At 42.2% G+C, this 16,295-nt stretch overlaps 1 pseudogene; it reads right to left on the bottom strand.

Annotated features, from left to right (window-relative positions):
* Positions 1-935: 935 nt before the first annotated feature.
* Positions 936-16,295, bottom strand: part of LOC109462704 — a 65,738-nt pseudogene continuing 50,378 nt past the window's right edge.

Below are 16,295 nucleotides of genomic sequence, written 5' to 3'. Positions count from 1 at the left end.
TAACAAGTTCTATTGCTAAATTTAGTAGAATATCAGCAATAAACGTCTTTCTATACACTTACAACTACATGCATTACTTCTAGAAAACGAGAAAACCATTATTCAAGAAAACAAGAAATAGATACTAAACAAACTGATTCTATAAACATCTAGGTTACCAGAATAAACAATAACATGCTAATATTGGATGGTTATCCAACTATAAAAACAAACTATTTTCTTCTTCAACAAAAAACTTTAAACAAACGTATTGATGTTAGTTAGCTTGTTATACTGTATTTTGCATCCTATATATCATTTAAGTTGTTATGCTATGCCATGAAATGCTACAAACAAGATGTACCACATGCAGTCCAACGTTTCCAAGGAACAAAACATTCTGTGAAAGGCACCTAAGCAAACTTTACACACAGTTTCAAAGTCACTGTTTGAAGTACGTCATGAAGGGCTAATACATGGACCTTTCTTCACGATCACTTTATCAGATTGATTTGTAATACTACTACTGGAAATTAACAAGATCTTATGTATAACTCGCTCTGAATACTCCACTTGCTCATGGTGTTGTCCTATACAACATATGAACTTTCAAGCATGTCCTCAATCCAAGTATTTCTATGATTTTTTTTCTTGTCTGGTTTCACATGATTCACCTTCTTGCACGCAATAAATTCAATCACCCACTAGAGTTTGCAAATGTCTCTTGCAATGACCCAGGTGACTTAACAGTCTGCTGCACTCCTCACACTTAAGAGTTAGAGTTTCTTCAGTTTGATTTGACTAGACTCACAACTCAATTCTAAAAACTGAGGTTTTGTACTCCTCAGTCACACCTGTAGGGTTTCTCACAAGTGAGTCTGCATGTGTTTCCTCAGATTACACAGGACACTGAACTGCTTGCTGCACTCTTCACGCTTGTAGGGTTTCTCATCTGTGTGAGTCCGCATGTGTTTCTTAAGACTACCCAACTCTCCGAACTGCCTGCTGCACTCCTCACAACTGTAAGGTTTCTCACCTGTGTGAGTCCGCATGTGTTTCTTAAGACTACCCAACTCTCCGAACTGCCTGCTGCACTCCTCACACCTATAGGGCTTCTCACCTGTGTGAGTCCGCATATGTTTCTTCAGACTTGCCAGCACACTGAACTGCCTGCTGCACTCCTCACACCTGTAGGGTTTCTCCCCCGTGTGAGTCCGCAGGTGTGTCTTCAGATTACCCAGCTGACTGAACTGCTTGCCACACTCTTCACACCTGTAGGGTTTCTCCCCTGTGTGAGTCCGCATGTGGGGTTTCAGGTCACCAAGTTTACTGAACTGCTTGCTGCACTCCTCACAACTGTAGGGTTTCTCACCTGTGTGAGTCCGTATGTGTGTCTTTAGGTGATCCAACTGATTGAACTGCCTGCTGCACTCCTCACACCTGTAAGGTTTCTCACCTGTGTGAGTCCGCATGTGTGTTTTAAGATTTGCCAGCAGACTGAACTGCCTGCCACACTCCTCACACCTGTAGGGTTTCTCACCAGTGTGAGTCCGCATATGTTTCGTTAGACTACCCATCTCACTGAACTGCCTGCTGCACTCCTCACACCTGTAGGGTTTCTCACCTGTGTGAGTCCGCATGTGTGTTTTAAGATTTGCCAGCAGACTGAACTGACTACTGCACTCCTCACACCTGTAGGGTTTCTCCCCTGTGTGAGTCCGCATGTGTTTCCTCAGATTACTCAGTACACTGAACTGCCTGCTGCACTCCTCACACCTGTAGGGTTTCTCACCAGTGTGAGTCCGCATGTGTTTCTTTAGATCACCCAGCTGACTGAACTGCTTGTTGCACTCCTCACACCTGTAAGGTTTCTCACCTGTGTGAGTCCGCATGTGGTTCTTCAGATTACCTAGATGACTGAACTGCCTGCTGCACTCCTCACACCTGTAAGGTTTCTCACCTGTGTGAGTCCGCATGTGTTTCTTCAGATTACCCAGATGACTGAACTGCTTGCCGCACTCTTCACATCTGTACGTTTTTGTGGAAGATCTCCCATCTGATCCTCCTTTGATGCCATCAGAGCCACTGCTGTTTGTTGCCATTATAACAAAGCTGTGCAGTCCTGGAGTATAAAGTTGAGCAGCATTTAATTTCAACAGTTTCTGTCTGCTCAGAACTATAATAAGAAACTATCAAACAGTTCTGCAATGCATCATGAAAGTTCATCTGTGTGGGTAGTAATCATAGTAAAACGTTGAACTTAGTACAGGGATCAGATTTTCAGCGACCACTGTCATCTTCATCATGATAATTAATGACCAATCACTTCAGTGTTCACAACTTGATCTCGCGAGAGTTACGGTTACAAACACGTGACCCTATTCATACGAGATTTTACTGAAACATGACATGAGCAATTGATCAAAAGTGCCAGGAAGTTATCGTCCACCAGATCTGTGAAGGCTGAAGTGCTCTGATATAGTCCTGTTCAGTTTCCAGTATACTGGCTTTGTAGAGTTCAGCAATGGAGAAAAGCTAGGATTACTTGGAGAGTTGGTCCTTTCTGTGATAGTTTTGACACCATCAGTTTGTTTGAATCTTTATTTAATATACGAAAACATCAACTTATGTAACTTCTCCCCAAACATAACAGCTATCAGTTATGCAAAAATAATTACCGTAGCTTGTCTAAAATACAGGAAAACACGACATTCTATTGCTGTACCTACGGAAATCTGCCAAGAGTGCTGATTAAAAAAAAAGAAGAAACAATAATTTCTTCAATGGGACAAAACCTAACTTCATACATAATTTGAAGACAATTCATCCAAGGCCTCTTTAAAATATGCTACTAAAACACAAACATGTACATACAAACACAACTTTAACATCTTTGACCTTAATCGAGTTAATAATTATATGTTCTTACCGGCAAAATATTCTTTTCACAGTCAAGTCTTGAACCGCTACACCCGAGTACTGATGTCTTGAAGAACACAGGTGAATCCTTGAGAACTGTTTTCCCTTTCAGACTTTGGAATCTTGTTTTTCTCTTTCAGCACTACTGAACTATAGAATCCTGTTTTCCCTTTCAGCACTACTGGACTATGGAATCCTGATTTCCCTTTTCAGCACTACTGGACTATAGAATCCTGATTTCCCTTTCAGCACTACTGGACTATGGAATCCTGATTTCCCTTTTCAGCACTACTGGACTATGGAATCCTGATTTCCCTTTCAGCACTACTGGACTATGGAATCCTGATTTCCCTTTTCAGCACTACTGGACTATAGAATCCTGATTTCCCTTTCAGCCCTACTGGACTATTGAATCCTGATTTCCCTTTTAGCACTACTGAACTATGGAATCCTGATTTCCTTTTCAGCACTACTGAACTATGGAATATTGATTTCCCTTTCAGCCCTACTGGACTATGGAATCCTAATTTCCCTTTCAGCACTACTGGACTATGGAATCCTGATTTCCCTTTCAGCACTACTGGACTATGGAATCCTGATTTCCCTTTCAGCACTACTGGACTATAGAATCCTGATTTTCCTTTCAGCACTACTGGACTATGGAATTCTGATTTCCGTTTTCAGCACTACTGGACTATGGAATCCTGATTTCCCTTTCAGCACTACTGGACTATAGAATCCTGATTTCCCTTTCAGCACTACTGCCAGGACTGGAATATGGACTCTTGATTTCCCTTTCTGCACTACTGGAATATGGAATCCTGTATAAAACGGAAAACAAAAAGATGTGATCAGAAAGAGTGCATTTCTTTCAAAGTTCCTTTCAGTCGACAAAGCTTCCTGTAAGAACTAGATACAGGGCCGTTTTGAACCGCAGTGCGTAGTTAGTGAATCACCCCTCAGTCACCCTCAATGAATAGCGCTACTTTGCTCCATGATGAAAACCAGATGTGTGGGCGGAAGACCATAGCGAGGCACATTTGGGGTTTACAAAATCTTCTGTCTCGCAAGAACTTTCATTTTCAACCCACAAATTACCTCTTCTCTGCACACTCCCAGAACAGATGGAGCACGCTCTCAGAAACACAATTATTATTTGTACAATATAACAGTTACAAGAATTTTTGTTGTTTGATTTCATTTTTTTAAGGAGACGACATAAACCCTTCTAGACCTTCGCTGACATGTCAACAGCGTTTTCTCACGATCTTTTGCAACTTGGAGGGCAAACAAAACAAAACAAAGTCTGCGTACTTGTGCTGCTCTCCATATACTCTAAAGTTGCTGCTGACAGAAACGTGTTTACGTACAAGAAACCGGTACGTTTCGAGCAGTATATATAGAACTCACAAGCGGCACACACATCGCTAGTGACTCATAGAGCGTAGCGTTAAACAAACTTGCCACAGTACGTGTTATTATCCTGTTACATTGATACCTGTACGTTAACAAGCTCTTGGTACTTACCTGAGTTGTATGTAGGATGAAATCCCGACGATCTGATCCGAACAAGGCTCGTAGAAAACTCTGAGAAAGACGACGAGAAATCCTCGGTACTTCCTTCCACACCACGACACGTCTGGTGGACGGAGACACGGGGGTTAGCGGAATGAGCTCCTCGGAGATTGGATTCATAATGATATGAATCTTTATTGCATGTTCTTGCCCAGATGGGCTAAATGCACAAGAGGGTATGCAGTATGCAAAACCTGTAATACTGAACGCTATGAACTACTGCAGAGTGCTAATAATCTATACATTAAAGCAATACTATAAACTACACATGTACCTATAATCTACCGTTAGTTGCCCTTTCTTCTCTCTTTTTGAAACATTTGGAAACATAGTTACATAGTTTATCTACTGTACATTCGTTCTTGCATGTCATCAAGTGTTTAAACATGTCCTGCTTTGACATTTTTTTTTACATATCTTGTCTAATTGTAAAGTATCGAATAGCTCTTGGCGTTCGTCTTTATATAGTGTACAGTCAAGTAGGAAGTGTATCTCGTTTTCAACATATAAATGATTACAGAATTCGCAAGTTCTATCTTTCAGAGGGGTACGGCTGTGCCTGCCGGATTCTATACGTAAGGGATGGTCACTAATGCGAAGTTTACACATGGCTCTGCGATAATGAGGCGGCGGGGGAGGGTTCTGTCCGCGGAGTTCCAATTCTAGTGGTAGTTCTTGAAACTTTGGTGAGAGATTTCTTTCGAAAAGAATCCATGCATGAATCGTCTACTAAGTTCAAGCATTTATGAGGGTCTGCATGCTCTTTTCCGTAAGGCGTAGGCGGGCTTTTTAATATTGGTAAAATTAGTAAAATCCTGGAGGAGTAGGGCTATGCCTACCTACTTCTTTAACGAACTTGACCTTGGATTTTTTTTCGTTTATACGATAAAACTAGTCAAGATGTAAAAATTGGCCAAATTTTATTCCACAAATCCAATCGGTTGCTGAGATTTCGGCAACTTTGCACTTCGGAACCTGTCGTAGGGCTAGGTCCCGTACAAGGCCCTAATGACGGGCCATTTAATTGTCTTCTTATCAGGGCAAATTTACAATTCTGGCCGACTTTTTCTTCTAGCGGGTATCATTGCTGTACCTTCTCACGTTCTGAGTGATTTGTAGTTGGTGTCAGACGTTTTTACGGCAGAAGGGGGGGGGGGGGGTACGCGTCCTCGGGCCAGCGGGGAACTCCCATAGTAAAGCATAGGGGACGGTTCTATTGGCCGTTGCCATGGTAACGGAGGTCTGACGGTGAAATAAACTGGTGTATTTTATTTGAACCGACGTCAGTACCAGATATACTAAGCAAATTTCACCGAATTTGACACTGTTGCTTAATTCCCGTGGGGGTTAATAAAGATCACAATACATCGTCTACACAATCGGCGGTGAAACAAAGACTAAAAGACATTTTCATGCAAACATTTTACTCAGAACTTAATTCTTTTAGAAAAAAAGATAATCAAGGTAACAAATTAAGAACTTACAGAAAATTCAAACAGTCATATGAAAGAAAAAAATATCTGGACATTGAAAACTTCAGCTATCGCCGAGCCATGGCTAAGCTAAGAATTAGCGACCATCCACAGCACATTGAAACTGGTAGATACAGCCGGACTCCTCCGAATGATAGGTTCTGTGAACTCTGTAAAAATAACTGTATAGAAGATGAAAAACATTTTGTCCTGGAATGCCCATTGTACAGAGATCTACGCATCTCTCTAGTTTAACACTACCAAACTGGACCAGAGATTTACAAAGATAACAAATGACGAACTGTTCAAATGCATAATGTCATCGTCTAAACACCTGGTGATTGAGAAACTCTGTGAATTCGTGTACGCATGTCTCAAGAGGAGAGAAGAAACTAGTAAGCTATTGTAAGCTCTAGAGTTAGATGAAGTATAGTATACAGTAGCTGTTTGTTTTGTTTTCCTGCTTATACAACGCCCTATGTACTAGTAAGTAGTATCATCCAATATGTTATATCATCCAGTGCATTTAGCCCGGAAGGGCATGAATATGCAATAAACATCATTGTCATTGTCATTTAATTTCCCGTAATTCGTAGGAAAGTTATTTTATCTACCGTAATTCGTAGTGAGGAGGCGAGAATTTCCCGTAAAGCGTAGCCAGCGCATTTTACGTAAAGCGTAATCGAGCCTAAAACTTCCCCGTAAATCGTAGTCTGGACTCACATTTTCCGTAAGCCGTAGCGGACGAACCAGCAACCAGCGGATTACATGTTGGGTCAACGTCGTACCCAGGATTTCTATTGTCTAACCTGGGCACGAGAGCACCCATGACATCAGCAGTGGATCCGGAGTTCTGTGCAATTATTGGTCAGAACTCGTATTGGCCGGGTGGCGGGAGCACATCTGCAGTCAATCTCAGCCGCATCTCCATCTTGTCTGTCCCTTTCTTGCCTGTCCCATCTGGGTCCATGTGTGCGGTACAATCCCACCATGGCTCACGCGACGCCCGTGATTGTGCGCATTTTATCGCATACGGGGTCGATTCTGACCCAGTATCAGTGCAATGTGGAGTCGTCAGTGTTTCAAGGCAGCAAAGTGACTAATGTGAGTCAGTTGATAAACAAAATAGCCGAACACCTCGGGATAAAGGAGGCAGCCAGCAAGACCGGCCTGCATGCAGATGACAGACACTACTTTGGCGAGGTACGATTCGTAGCGAAGCGCCAGAATTTAGCGTAAAGCGTTGCTGGCCTCCCGGAATTTAACGTAAAGCGTTGCGAGCCTCCATAAATTTAGATCGTAACAAAGAACGTGGAACATTACAACCGTTTTGTTTTGTGCCGTTCGAACGATGTCGCTACAACGCCACGTTCGATCAAACGCGGGTAAATAATTTAGGGCTTGCTCTACAAAGATCGTGAGGTTTATTTAAAGTTCCAGCCAACTTGTGTGTGATAATACATCCCAACTGTTAGTATCACGAGAGATACTGTGGACGCAGAGGAACGTTCCGATCTTCAGTTGAAGGTGTTTTTCGTGTGGAGCATCCAGCATACTTCATTTGTTGTCAAGTTGAGACTTCGGTCAGGAAGGAACTACAAAATTTCATTTTTCGGCAGCTCTTAATTTGATTGATATGTGAGGATTATAAGTGGCCCTGTGTGTGTGCTAGTGTGTATGTATGTGTAACTGTTGCTTTCTAGAGGTTTTTGTAACTCTTAGGTTGGTAATTTATTTCAGTTCATATATTTTAAATGTTTTGTTGTTGCATTTCATGAATATAACTTAAAGCCCTTCGTTTTCCCAATACCTATTCGCATACAATATATTATCACGATCTCGCAAGAACTTCTTCTGTCAAACGGTACTGAAACATAATGTTGCAGATTATTCATTGCCTTTACGGTAGTTGTATACACAGCTGTAAGTGTGTGTGTGTGTGTGTGTGTGTGTGTGTGTGTGTGTGCGTGTGTGAGTGTATGGTATGTGTGAGTTGTGGTGTGAGTGTATGGTGTGAGTATGGTGTTTCTGTGTGTGTGTGTGCGTGTGTGATTATACGGTGTGCGTATGGTGCCTGTATGTGTGGGTGTATGGTGTGTGTGAGTGTGTGGAGAAGATTAGAACGTAGATACATTACTTAAGACTATAAGAGTAAATACTAGACGCTGTAACAAGTACCTGTTGGTTCTATTGCAACAAATTTTAATGCAGTAGAATATCAGCAACAGACGTCTTTCTATACTCGTACATGCACTAATTCTAGAAAACAAGAAAACCATTATTCAAGAAAACAAGAAATATATACTAAATAAACTGATTCTATAAACATCTAGGTTACCAGAATAAACAATGACATGCTAATATTGGATGGTTATCCAACTATAAAAACAAACTTTTTTCAACAAAAGAACTTTAAACAAACGACTTAATGTTAGTTAGCTTGTTATACTGTATTTTGCATCCTCTATATCATTTAAGTTGTTATGCTATGCCATGAAATGCTACAAACAAGATGTACCACATGCAGTCCAACGTTTCAAAGGAACAAAGCATTCTGTGAAAGGTACCTAAACAAACTTTACACACAGTTTTAAAGTCACTGTTTGAAGTACATCATGAAGGGCTAATACATGAACTTTACTTTACCAATTTGATTTCTAATACTTAACTACTGAAAATTAACAAGATCTTATGTATAACTCGCGTAGAACACTCCACTTGTTCATGGTGTTGTCCTATACAACATATGAACTTTCAAGCATATCCTCAATCCAAGTATTTCTTTGATTTTTTCTTGTCTGGTTTCACATGATTCACCTTCTTGCACACAACAAATCACCCACTAGAGTTTGCATGTGTCTCTTGCAATGAACCAGATGACTTAAAAGTCTGCTGCACTCCTCACACTTAAGAGTTAGAGTTTCTTCCCTGTTTGATTTGACTCGGCTCACAACTCAATTCTCATCAAACCTGATGTTTTGTACTCCTCAGTCACACCTGTAGGGTTTCTCACAAGTGAGTCCGCATGTGTTTCTTAAGATTACCCAGCTCTCTGAACTGTTTGCTACACTCCTCACAGGTGTAGGGTTTCTCACCTGTGTGAGTCCGCATGTGGTTCTTCAGATTACCCAGCTGACTGAACTGCCTGCTGCACTCCTCACACTTGTAGGGTTTCTCCCCTGTGTGAGTGCGCATGTGAAACTTTAGACTACCCAATTGACTGAACTGTCTGCTGCACTCCTCACACCTGTATGGTTTCTCACCTGTGTGAGTCCGCATATGTATCTTCAGACTTTCCAGCACACCGAACTGCCTGCCGCACTCACCACACTTGTAAGGTTTCTCACCAGTGTGAGTCCGCCTGTGTTTCTTAAGATAACCCAGCTCTCTGAAATGCTTACTGCACTCCTCACACCTGTAAGGTTTCTCACCTGTGTGAGTCCGCATGTGATTCTTAAGATGACTAAGTTTACTAAACTGCTCGCCACAATCCTCACACTTGTACGGTTTCTCACCTGTGTGAGTCCGCATGTGTTTCTTCAGATTACCCTGCAGACTGAACTGCTTGCCGCATTCCTCACACCTGTAGGGTTTCTCACCTATATGAGTCCGCATGTGTTTCTTCAGATTACCCTGCAGACTAAACTGCTTGCCGCACTCTTCACACTTGTAGGGCTTCTCCCCTGTGTGAGTTCGCATGTGGGTTTTCAAGTCACGCAGTTTACTGAACTGCTTGCCGCACTCCTCACACCTGTAGGGTTTCTCACCTGTGTGAGTCCGCATGTGTGTCTTGAGATGATCCAGCTGACTGAACTGCTTGTTGCACTCCTCACAACTGTAGGGTTTCTCACCTGTGTGAGTCCGCATGTGTGTCTTCAGACGACACAGATAACTGAACTGCTTGCTGCACTCCTCACACCTATACGTTTTTGTTGAAGATCGCCCATCCGATCCTCTTTTGATGCCGTCTGGGCCACTCCCGTTTGTTGCCATGGTAACAAAAGCTGTGTAGTCCTGGAGTATGAAGATGAACAACATTTAATTTCAACAGTTTCTGTCTCCTCAGGACTAAGAAACTATCAAACAGTTTAGCAATGCATCATGAAAGTTCATCCGTGTGGGCAGTAATCATAGTAAAACGTTGAACTTACTTAGTACAGGGATCAAATTTTCTGCGACCACTGTCGCCTTCATCAGGATGATTAATGACCAATCACTTCACAACGTGATCTCACGAGAGTTACGGTTACAAACACGTAACCCTATTCACACGAGACGTTACTGATACGTTACGTGAGCAATTGATCAAAAGTGCCATGGAGTTTATATCGTCCACCATCTCTATTGAGTGAAGGCTGAAGTGCCCTGATATATATGGCCTTCTTAAATAATAGTCCTGTTCAGTGTCCAGTATTCTTTGTAGAGTTCTGCAATTTACGCAGCAAGCACCAATTCTCCAAGTAATCCTAACTTGGACAGTTGGTGCTTGCTGTGATAGTTTTGACACCATCAGTTTGTTTGAACCTTTATTTACTAAAAACTCAACTTATGTAACTTCTCCCCAAATATAACAGCTATCAGTCATGCAAAAATCATAGCTTTTCTAGAATACAGGAAAACTCGACGTTCTATTATGGTACTTACGAAATCTGCCAAAATGCTAATAAAAAAGACAATAATTTGTTCAATGAGGCAAAACCTAACTTCATAGAAAATTTCATGCCTCTCAAAATATGCTGCTAAATGACAAACATGTACATACAAACACAACTTTAACAGCCTTGATATTAATTAAGTTAATAAATATATGTTCTTACCGGCAAAATATCTTTTAGACGGTCAAGTCTTGAACCGCTACACCTGAGTACTGATGTCTGGAAGAACACAGGTGAATCCTTGAGAACTGTTTTTCCTTGCAGCAGGGCAGGCAGGACTATGGAATCCTGTTTTTCTTTTCAGCACTACTGGACTATGGAATCTTGTTTTCCCCTTTCAGCAGTACTGGACTATGGAATCCTGTTTCCCTTTCAGCACTACTGGACTATGGAATCCTGATTTTCCTTTCAGCACTACTGAACTATGGAATCCTGTTTTTCCCTTTCAGCACTACTGGACTATGGAAGCTTGTTTTCCTTTCAGCACTACTGGACTATGGAAGCTTGTTTTCCTTTCAGCACTACTGAACTATGGAATCCTGATTTCCTTTCAGCACTACTGGACTATGGAATCCCGTTTTCCCTTTCGCACTACTGGACTATGGAATCCTGTTTTCCCTTTCAGCACTACTTGACCATGGAATCCTGTTTTTCCCTTTGACTTTCAGCACTACTGGACTGTGGAATCCTGATTTTCTCTTTCAGCACTACTGGACTGTGGAATCCTGATTTTCTCTTTCAGCACTACTGGACTATGGAATTCTGTTTTTCCCTTTGACTTTCAGCACTAATGGACTATGGAATCCTGTTTTCCCTTTCAGCACTACTGGACTATGGAATTCTGTTTTTCCCTTTGACTTTCAGCACTACTGGACTATGGAATCCTGATTTTCCTTTCAGCACTACTGGACTATGGAATCTTGTTTTCCCCTTTCAGCAGTACTGGACTATGGAATCCTGTTTTCCCTTTTACCACTACTGTACTTTGGAATCCTGTTTTCCCTTTCAGCACTACTAGACTATGGAATGCTGTAGAAAACGGAAAACAAAAAGATGTGATAAGAAAGTCTGCATTTCATTCAAATACCCTTTCACTAGACGACAAAGCTTTCGTTTAGATAGTTTAAATAGTGAATCACCCCTCAACACCCCCCCCCCCCCTCGTGTAAATTCCTCCATGATAAAAACCAGATGTTTGGGCGGAAAGACCATTGCGAGGCACATTTGGGGTTTACAAAATCTTCTATCGCGAAAGAACTTCCGAATTTCAACCCAAACATTACCTTTTCTCTATAACATACGCATTTATAGATAGACAAGTTTACTATTTGTACAAGATGGAAAACTGTTGACTGTTGTGTTTGATTTCATTTTTTACGGAGACGACATAACCCCTTCTAGACCTTCACTTGCATGTCAACAGCATTTTCTCACGATCTTCTACAACTTGGAGGGCAAGCAAAAGAAAACAAAACAAAGTTTGCGTAGTTGTGCTGCTCTCTATATACTCCAAAGTTGCTGCTGACAGAAACGTGTTTACATACAATAAACCGTTACTTTCCGAGCAGTATAGAACTCCCAAGCGGCACACCTACACACGTCGCTAGCGGCTAGCGAGTGAGAGACTCAGAGAGCGAAAAACAAACTTGTACGTGTTATTTTCCTGTTTCATCGATACCTGTAGAGTACCAAGCTCTTCGTACTTACCTGAGTTGTATGTAGGATGAAATCCCGACGATCTGAACCGAACAAGGCTCGTAGAAACTCAGAAAGACGACGAGAAACCCTCTTCCACACCACGACACGTCTGGTGGACGGAGACACGGTGGTTAGCGGAATGAGCTCCGCGGAGATGGGATTCATAATGAGGCGAGGCGGAGGAGGGCTGTTGTCATCCGCGGAGTTCGAATTCTTGTGGCAGTTTTTCTTCCGAGAAGAATCCATGCGTGGATCTTCTAGCATTTATGCTGTGTAGATACAGCAGTTCAGGGATTTGCTTAGTGGTTTTCCATTGCATTGAAAGGTCAATCGGTGGCCGAGGACGATATGCGAAAAAATCAAGCCTGTAAGTTCCCAAGAAATGTTTTAAGGTATAGACAAGGAGGTTAAATACTTGTATGATTTAGGAGCATTTATAGGGCCAACGGGGCGAAGTTTTAGTTGGCGTTCGTGTGTCTGTCTGTCTCTTTCTCTCTCTCTCTCTCTGTGCGCGTGCCTGCGTGCGTGTGTGTGTGCGTGCGTGCGTGCGTGTGTGTGTGCGTGCGTGCGTGCGTGCGTGCCTGTGTGTGTTGTTTTCTTCTGTCTCGGGACATTTGTTCCCAATGCGAGCATAAACATTATACCGCGGCTTAACGCCCCGTCCTGAGGACTTCGACTCTTTCCAGTGGCGCACAAGTCAATGAGACCACCCACATGAAAACTCCGCAGCACTCCAAACCCGAAATGATACACCCAGTAGTGACGACAATAACAAGCTTCATGACCTTGTCGGCAATTTTACGTACTCGTGTAACGTGTGTTTCTGTACTCCAATTTACCTATCACACACATCGATATCCTTTGGTTTACATACCAGCAAAATAAACTAAATACACCAGCACATCTCTGACAACCCAAACCGATACATAACGAAGGTATGAAACCATCGACCCCTTTTTACAGTATAATACAATGTAACTTATATAGTAATATGGACCAAGTAGCCTCAAAATCGTCCCTCCGTGGCATATTACTCGCGTCGCTCACAGAAAAATAAATAACGCCGACGCCCTGCAGTTCGAAGGAGGCTATAGACCAAGGACGTTATGTACAAGAATGAAATGCGAATTTCAAAGTAGATACTTAACAAGACAGTGTTTTCTCCACACGTAAGCAACAAATGAAAATATATACCGCAACATGTTGTAACAAGGTCTGTATTGAGAATGCCAAGTGCAATGACAGTGAAAACATCAGGACATCAATTATTTCAAAATATACGTTGACACGTATACAGTATATAACGATATGTTACGTTATACTTACATAGTCCCTTCTGAGACAAAACTAACTTGACCACATGTACCCTAACTGTCATCAAAATCTAGCCACAACTTCTAGAGTCATGCTGCTCACCACCTATAAACAAAGAATTTTTAAACAAACGCCAACGTAAACATAAAAAAACTCCTTACCGACAGTTGTGATGCTACGTTCCACGAATCCTGTACTTTCTTTTGTTGTTCCATGACGTAACAACGAACACATCGCTCTATGACGTATGAAAGAACGTGGAACATGACAACCAGTTTTGTTTTGTGCCGTTCGAACGATGTCGCTGCAACGCCACGTTCTACCAAACACGGAAACATGGTTTTCCTCCTGCTCTACAAACATCGGGAGGTTTGTTTACAGTTCTAGCCAATTTGTGTGTGATAATATCCCAAGGTACGCAGAGGGGCGTTCCGATCTTCAGTTGAAGGTGTTTTTCGTGAGCGGAGCATCCCGCATACGTCCTTTGTTGTACGTCGAGTCGATCAGGTAGGAACTACAAAATTTCACTTTTGGGGCCGTTGATTGAAACATCTGTGTATTAAACAACGGCCTTGTGCGCGTTTGCGTGTGTGTTTTGTGTGTATGTTTGTATTTATGTGTGTGCGTGTACCTGTTTCGGTATAGCCGGTATAACAGCCCTTCGGCGTATTACGACACCAGCTTCGTGTGTGTGTGTGTGTGTGTGTGTGTGTGTGTGTGTGTGTGTGTGTGTGTGTGTATGTATGTGTGTGTGTATGTGTGTGTGTGTGTGTGTGTGTGTGTGTATGTGTGTTTGTCTAGTTTTGCGTTGAAGGTACTGGATGTATATTTGATTTGGTCGACACTTCTTCTGGTAGATTGTTTTGCCAAGAATCCAGGGGGTTGATGATATTTATGAAGAAATATAATCTACTGTTACTTCTGGTGGTCGTTTCTGTTACTCTCAGGTTGTGTTCTTTGGTTTCAGTTTATATACTTTAGAAATGTTGTTAAATTTCATAAATATAGCCCTTCGTTTTGCCAACACCTATTCGCATACAAAATATAATCACGATCTAGATCTCACAACAACTTCTTCTGTCTTATCATTAACAAACAAGCAAACGGTACCCCCTGAACGGTGGTACCCGCGCGGCGGTTTCCCTGTGGCACCTCCAGTACATGCCACAGAAAAATGACGCACAGCGCCGCGCGTCTGTGGCGTAGGTTGTTTACACGCTAAAAAATCTGTCGCACAAACATATAAACGACGCACGTGTAAACCGGGCCGAAGCATAATGTTGCGGATTATCCAGTGCCTTGTGGTTGTATATACTGCTGTGTGTATGTATGGTGTGTGTGTGGTGTCTTTGTGTGTGTGTGTATGTATGTGTGTGTGTTTGTGTGTGTGTGTGTGCATGTATGGTGTCTCTGTTTGTGTGTGTGAGTGTATGGTGTGTGTGTGTGTGCATGTATGGTGTGTGTGTGTAACAGTGTGTGTGTGTGTTTGTGTGTGTGCGCGCGCGCGCGTGTGTGTGTGTGTTTGACACAGTGTAAGGCCACACCGACTTAATTTTATGGATGACATCCGCGCGCGCATTGATTTTCGTCTCTTCTCAAAAAAAAAAAAAAGATCACGTCCTCCGAGGTTGTGGCCTGGTTTTAGGCCTGGGTAGTCCATGGTAGTTAGCGACAATACTGGGCGGCACACAGGCTGCCGAAGCTCCACGACTCAAGAACGCAGAAATTTGCCATAGAGCCATGATGTCCCACCTGGACCATAGAACGACGTATCTTAAAAATGATCAGTGGACATTAGGGTATCATTCTATGGTACTGGCCAAATTATGTAAGGGGTGTGCTACGACATGACTTTTTTGTGTCGATTCATAAATTCCGCAAAAAGCCAGCCTGTGCCTGCCTGCTGTATACGTCGCTATGTACTGCTGCAAATTCGCAATACCAGCTTTGTATTCATGTGGTTTAGTAGCATTTTTACTTTTGGCCGGAATTTTTATCATTCGCCCACGCGCACTAGTTTGGGGGTCTTCAGAGGATGTCAGCCATAAAATTAAGTGTGTGTAATGTTGCTGTTTAGTCGTTTAATTCAAGCACTTGGCCTGTATTTACACATAAATAAAGGACAATGAAGAAAGATACAAAAACAACCTCACCTAGGCAGCGAAAATGACTGCTACGCTTACATGGTGCACATTGTTCCAGTACATGACTTTGTTGTTCCATGACGTAACAACGAACAAATAGTTCTATGACGTATAAAAGAACGTGGAACATGACAACCGGTTCGAACGATGTCGCTGCAACGCCACGTTCTATCAAACACGGAAACAGGGTTTTCCTCCTTCTCTACAAACATCGGGAGGTTTGTTTACAGTTCTTGTCAACTTGTGTACGAAAATATTTAAACTTTTAGTATCATAAGTGATACTGTGGACGCAGAGGGACGTTCCATTCTTCAGTTGTGGGTACGTTTCGTCTGGAGTAAGAGAAACATTCAACATACATCCTTTGTTTTAGTCGGAGAAAAGGCTTCGGTCAGGTAGGAACTACAAACTTACTTTGGACCTTGATACACATGCGTGTCTGTGTGTGTGTATGTATGTATGTGTGTGTGTGTGTGTGTGTGTGTGTGTGTGTGTGTGTGTGTGTGTGTGTGTGTGTGTGTGTGTGTGTGCGTGTGTGT

Source organism: Branchiostoma belcheri, unplaced genomic scaffold (genome assembly GCF_001625305.1).
Source record: "Branchiostoma belcheri isolate BF01 breed outbred unplaced genomic scaffold, Haploidv18h27 scaffold12, whole genome shotgun sequence".
Classification (NCBI taxonomy): Eukaryota; Metazoa; Chordata; class Leptocardii; order Amphioxiformes; family Branchiostomatidae; genus Branchiostoma; species Branchiostoma belcheri.
The sequence above is the reverse complement of the archived record's forward strand: the minus strand, read 5'-3'. Positions and strand labels throughout refer to the sequence as shown.